The sequence below is a fragment of the Eulemur rufifrons genome, chromosome 20 (assembly GCF_041146395.1).
Source record: "Eulemur rufifrons isolate Redbay chromosome 20, OSU_ERuf_1, whole genome shotgun sequence".
Classification (NCBI taxonomy): Eukaryota; Metazoa; Chordata; class Mammalia; order Primates; family Lemuridae; genus Eulemur; species Eulemur rufifrons.
This window is the reverse complement of record NC_091002.1, coordinates 49,136,550-49,142,740: the sequence shown is the minus strand read 5'-3', so window position 1 is coordinate 49,142,740 and position 6,191 is coordinate 49,136,550.

Below are 6,191 nucleotides of genomic sequence, written 5' to 3'. Positions count from 1 at the left end.
TACTCCCACTGCTGTTAAAGTTGCAGGTATCATTCCGTGGATCCATCACTCCTATGTGAAAAAGGGTGAGCCAGACAACAAAACTGATCTCTGGACTGCACATCAGGACCAGCAGAACCCACTAAAGATCCAGCTTAACTGTCTCCCAATGAGGACAGCCACACCCAGGACTGAACAGGAGTAAATGGGACCACGGGCCCTGCCCCTCATTGGGGTTGTAGTGAGCTTACTGGGTAGCGGACTCTTCTCAGTGGCTCCGGGAGATTGGACTGGACTGCAGAGGGCATCTCAACTGTGGTATTTTGGCTCATTATAGGATGTCTACTCCTGCCTCAGTCCCTACCTTCCTCCTGGTTGGGGCACTCGCCTTAACAACTATGGCAGAGAAACCCTGCCCTAAAGCTTGTTATGCTAGGACTTGGATCAGCTCTACTAACGGGATTACTTGAGGCTTCTGGACCATGGGAGGTTTCACAGTCCGCACCTGCATGCCAAAGACATGTTATAGTCATGCTCAGGTGTGCCACAGCAGGGAAAGAAATACTGGACTGGCACCATTACAGGCCCCTGCATACTGGAACGGTTACAAAATTCATAGAGACAACTGTAACTCGGAGAACAACAGCTCACATAATGGCCTTATGAGGCTATCACCCACTAGGAAATGATGCCCTATAGTAGACATATAAGGGCATCAAAGGGGGGAATAAGGAAAACCCCCATCTATTACTTGGCACAGCAGCCACCTGAGACCCCCCACCTCTCACTAGAAGGCCCACATCAACGTAATACTAACCTATTACCTTGCCCATCAACTAATCCATTACCTGGTGCATCAGCATAACACTAAACCTATTACCTGACACATCAACTAACCTATTGCCTGGCAGGCATTAGCCACGTGAGACCCCCACCCCTCTGGCCACCCCAACTTAATAAAAGTGGGAAAAATCAGGTAGACAAGGCTCAAAATTTGGTGGCAAGATCCCTCTGAGCCCGCTGGTGAATAAATCTTGATTCTCCGACTTCCCATGTGCCCCTCGGTTTGTCCTCGGGACCACCTGCTGTAACGCTTTGCTGTAACAATAACACAGAGATTACTCCCTAGAAGCACATAAAAATACTTCTCATTGCTTTTGCTGCTGAATGATACTCCATCGTGTGGATGTGCCACAGCACATTCAACCAGTCCCCTCTTGGGGGGGTGCTTGAATTGTTTCCAGATACAGCAAAAAAAAAAAAAAAACCCTAACCAGACAAAAAAATCCACAACGATCAGCTTTATACACATGCCTTTTTGTATTTTTGCCCATGAATCTTAGGAATAAGCTCTTACAAGCAGGACTGTGGGGTTAAGGGATACATGCACGAACCATGTTTTCTCTAAAAGGAATGTCTAATTTCCCTTCCTAGAGCTGCGCTATTTTTCTTTCCCACAAGCAGTGTGTAACAATTTCCCACCATCTGGCCAGCAGAGAACGAATATGAAACAAACTGACTAAAGAGAAATGGTCTACAAGCTAATCCTAATCAGTGTTTCTCTTATTCTGAGCAAGGTTGAGCCTCTTCCTGTTTATCTAGGGACGTTTGCAGTTCCTTTTCGGTGCCGGTGCCGTATTCCCATCCCAGCTGTCGTAAAACCGCCTCCCTCTGCCGCACAGTCCTCTCTCCACGCCCAGTGCACAGCTGCCACCTAGTGGTTGGGATGACTCACGTTCAGGGAGTCGCTTCCTTGAGCTCTAATTGAAACTTTTCCTCTATGTCCTGCAGTTTGTACAATCAGATATCTAGATCAGAAGTTCCTTAGGTTCAGCTTCTCTTTATAAGGTGTGTCTCCTAGGTGGGCATTGCACACGGGTGCAGGTTTCGTGATTTCACTTTCAGTGATGCTGAACTTGCACAGCCTGGTGGAGCAGGGAGAATGGTTCCCACAATTTCACTTCCTGGGCTGAGCAGCCACTGACACCTCTTACCTACATCCATTACTTCAGGAGGGACCAAAAGGGTAATTTTTTAAAAAAATGTATCTCTCCCTCTGAATTTTTTAGCTGATATTTCTCTCTATGGAAGACTTTCTCTCACTGCCTATTTAGTTGCTCTGACAGGTAGCTCATACGAAAAAGTCCAGATCAATGTTTTCTTCTGGGTTTTTATCAATTTTTCACAATAATAAGATGAAGAACAGTCTTTAGAGAGTACAAACTGGGTGCTGGGTGTGTGCTCATGTTTTAAATACCACTAAGTTGTATGTTTCTAAAACTTTTTAGTAGATATAGACATTGTTTTAAAAGAATGAGATCATATTGATATTGTCAAATTCCAAATTAAGATTTAGGATGTTAATTTCTTTTATTTAACATTTTTATTTCTTTTCTCTTAAGCTGAAAATCTTGGCTCTTAACAACATTCACATAATTATTTGCTTTATTATATCCTGTAATATATCTATAACAGTTTCAAACTAACAATACCAATAATAACTCAGTTTTAAATTGTTAGGTGATTTTGTCCTTAGAACACATCCTATTGGGAATATATAACCAAAACCACGTTTTAAAATTAATTGAACCAATGATTTCCTGTGTGGTGATGCTACCAGTCGGTTGGAATTTTAAATTTATTTGTTTCCTTTTGTTTTAAATTTTCAGGGATTGCTTCTGTACTTTTAAAACATTTAATCTTGTTTTTTAATTATACAAAAACATGTACATGGTCCCTAAATCAAAATTGTGGAAAAATTACATTCAGAGAAGCTTGCATCATCTGTCTCCTCCAACCCTATTCCATCGCTCTGCCATGGGCACTGTTTATTAGATTTTGGTTTGTCCTTCCCTTGTTTTACTTTCATAATATAAGGGCCTAAGTACATCTGTTCATATTTCCCTTTTGCATGATTCTTTTCATATTTTTTTCCAGTGTTTCTGAGGAGAGTCATAGAAGTAAGATCAAATGCTTATGGAATTTTCCAATATATTTCCAAGTTCTAATCTATTGGGGGTTTGCATTCTTACCAGCAATATATAAGCCTGTTTCTGCACAGTATTAGCATTAGAATGTATAAACTATTAGATTTTTTCATGTAAGTGGCAATTTTAATTTTTCATTATAAATGAAGCTGAGCAAATTTTCATATGATGAAGGGCCCATTTACATTTCTTTTTCTGTGAATTCTCTGGTTGTATCTTTTGCTTGATTTTAAAATTTTATTGTTTCCTTGAGTTCTTCTCAAGTGTTATGTATTCTCTATACATTAAAGATATAATGATTTTGAGATCCATCCATGTTGTATTAACATTGTTTGTTTCTATTGCACAGTAAATTTGGACATGCCACAACTTATTTATTTGCTAACTCATGAACATTTGAATTGCTTCCAATTTGGGATTGTTAATTAAGAATGCAGAATATAAATAATGTACATTTTTGTTTGTCTGTATATGTATGTCTTCATTTCCCTTGGGTGAATACCTAGTATTCACCCAAGAGTAGAATTACCGGATCTGTGATCAACGTCTTTTTCTCTATGTAAGGTGCTGCCATACTGTTTGCCAAGTGGCTGCGCCATTTTGCATTCTCACAGCAATGTAATGGGACTCTTATTAATTTTTAAAAAGTAATATAAAAATATTCTTATTTTAAATTTTGATTGGTAATACAGTATATATCTTTATATATGTGCATATATATTTCTTTATATTTCCTGCATAAACCAATGTTCTTTTGGATCCCGAACATTTTTTAAGAGTGCAGAGTAACAAGACCCAACTGCTGTGTTAGAGGAATATGTAGAAATTGAATTTGTCTGTTTCCCAGTAGCCACTACGGGGACCCCTCACTACCTTGTTTCTCTAAGCAAAGTTCATTTTAGGGAAACAAATGGTCTTAAGTCGGTGTTTTTCAACCTCGTGTCCTCGTGTCCTTGTTATCCGAGGACACGAGGTTGAAAAACACCGACTTAAGAATATAAAATTCCGGACTATGAAAATCTCTTTCGATTATGTCTTAGCACTGGGACAGCTGGGTTTTGTCACTAGGCTGCTAAGCCTGTTTGTGTTGTTGCTGCTGTTTTACAATTTCCATTGCAAACAAACTGCAAAAATGACCATTTTCTGTGTCCTTCCCATCTGAACACGCCCTCATGTCCCCAGTGCATCTGAAAACGCAAAATTGGGAAATACTGAGTCACACAATTCAGTATCCATAAGGTAAAAGCAAAGTAATTGCTCTAGAGATACAAAACTTGTCTACGTGGGACGCAGGTCGCACCCCTGAACCCGGCCGCCCTGCATGGAGCCCGAGGGACAGGTGCCCGGAGCAGCCTGGGAAGGCGGTCTGCGGAGGATGCGCGTCCCCAGCCGGGCGACCCCGGCCAGACGCACCTGGACCGGGCAGCTCGGCGCAGGCCTTTGCACATCGCCAGGCCTGGAGCACACGGCATCATCAGGGGTTTGCTCAGGCTCCTTCCTTCTCCCAGAGGAACGGGAATTAGAACAGCCTTACAGAGACGCAGGGCGGGGAAGCAGGGAGAAAACAAGGGGCTCAGCCTGAAATGCCCCAGGAGGGGCTGCAGCTCGGGTCCCCAGCCGGCGGTGCAGCAGGTCCAGGCGCGGGGCTCAACCTAGGGTCCCTAAGCAACGTTGGGGGCCTTGGCTGGCCCTGGGGGTGATATGAAGTCGGGGTGCACACCTGGTGCCCTGCTCGCCTTGAAAATTTGAAAAATGGATGAAAATATTCACTTTTAACTTTGAAAAACAAGCACTCCTAGTTAGCAATTGACATGGAATCACTACTACAGATTAATTCGTAAAATGTCCATGACCTTTGGAAAATTTCAAAGATTTCTGAAAGATCAACCCCAAGACTCTCCCCTCGGGTCCAGCCCTCGCCCTCCGCGCACCTGGCTCGTTTCTGCGCAAGCGCCCACTGCTGTGCGCAGACCTTGGCCGTGGTCTCCCCAGTCGCTGCTGCAGGAGACAGGATCTGATCCAGGGTTTGTGGGGACTCCAAGAGGAGTGTAAATATTCCGGTTTGTTCAGGAAATGGTTAAGCCTCACAACAGTAAAGAGAATAGAAAAATGAACCTCTGTATACCCTCCCCACCCCCAGCTCCAGAGGTGTCACATTTGGCCTGTCTGGTTTAATCTCATCCCACCTATAATCCTCTTCTTTCTTAAAATATTTTAAAGCAAATCCCAGTCTATTATTTCGCTTGTAATAATTCAAGGTATTTCTCTTCCAAAACAGGACTCCTTAAATACTTTGAGGTAACAACGATACCATCATCACACCTAACAAAATGTCATCCATCTCTTACTATCATGTAATAATTAAACAGGATTTACTGTTTCTTACTAATCTCACAAATGGCTCGTGGCACTTGATTTGTTCAAACCCATTTCCAAACAAGACCCACACACTTATGTTGGGTGACATGTTTCTAAAGTGTCCTTTTACTTATGGAGTTCTTCTTTCCTCATTTTTCTGTGTTTACCTCTTTGTTAGCTGTTGGGGTTTTTGCATTGCGTGGTGGGTTTTGGCATGACGTTTCTTTGTTGAAAAAATCGGATACTTGTCATGTTATAGGGCATCCCAGGTGCAGGTTAACTTCTCCAGCGCCCTGTCTTTCCTGGAAACTGGTCTTCATTAGTGCCAGGTTTGCTTCCTTGGGGAAGACCGCAGGTGGGGCTGGTGTGGGTCCTGTCTCCTCCCGTCCAGAGGCGGGGAGATCAGCTTGTCTACCTTTCCCGGCTGTGGCTTTTGTCAGGAATCGGATCTTTCCGGATAAGTTCACCATCCACTTTTCCCCTAACTGCAGCACATGAACAGTTTCTCTAGAAACAAAGTAGTCATGGGGTCCCCCTTGTGGCTGCTGGAAAACAGACAGATTTGTAAACGTTCCTCCAAAACAGCAGTTCTCAGCAACTGGGTCTTGTGGTCCCTTTGCACTCTTAAAACATGTTCAGGATCCAAAATAGCTTGGTTTATGCAGGAGAGATATATTTACATATATATATATACATATACACACACACACAGACACACACACATATACATGCTTCTATACTTTCGGTAGATAGGCATATACACTCTATTAAATTCTAAAATTTAGAGTTTGAAAGTGTTTTTTTGTTATTCTTTCAAAATTAATAATAAACTCAGTACATTGCTGATGAAAATGCAAAATGGTGCAG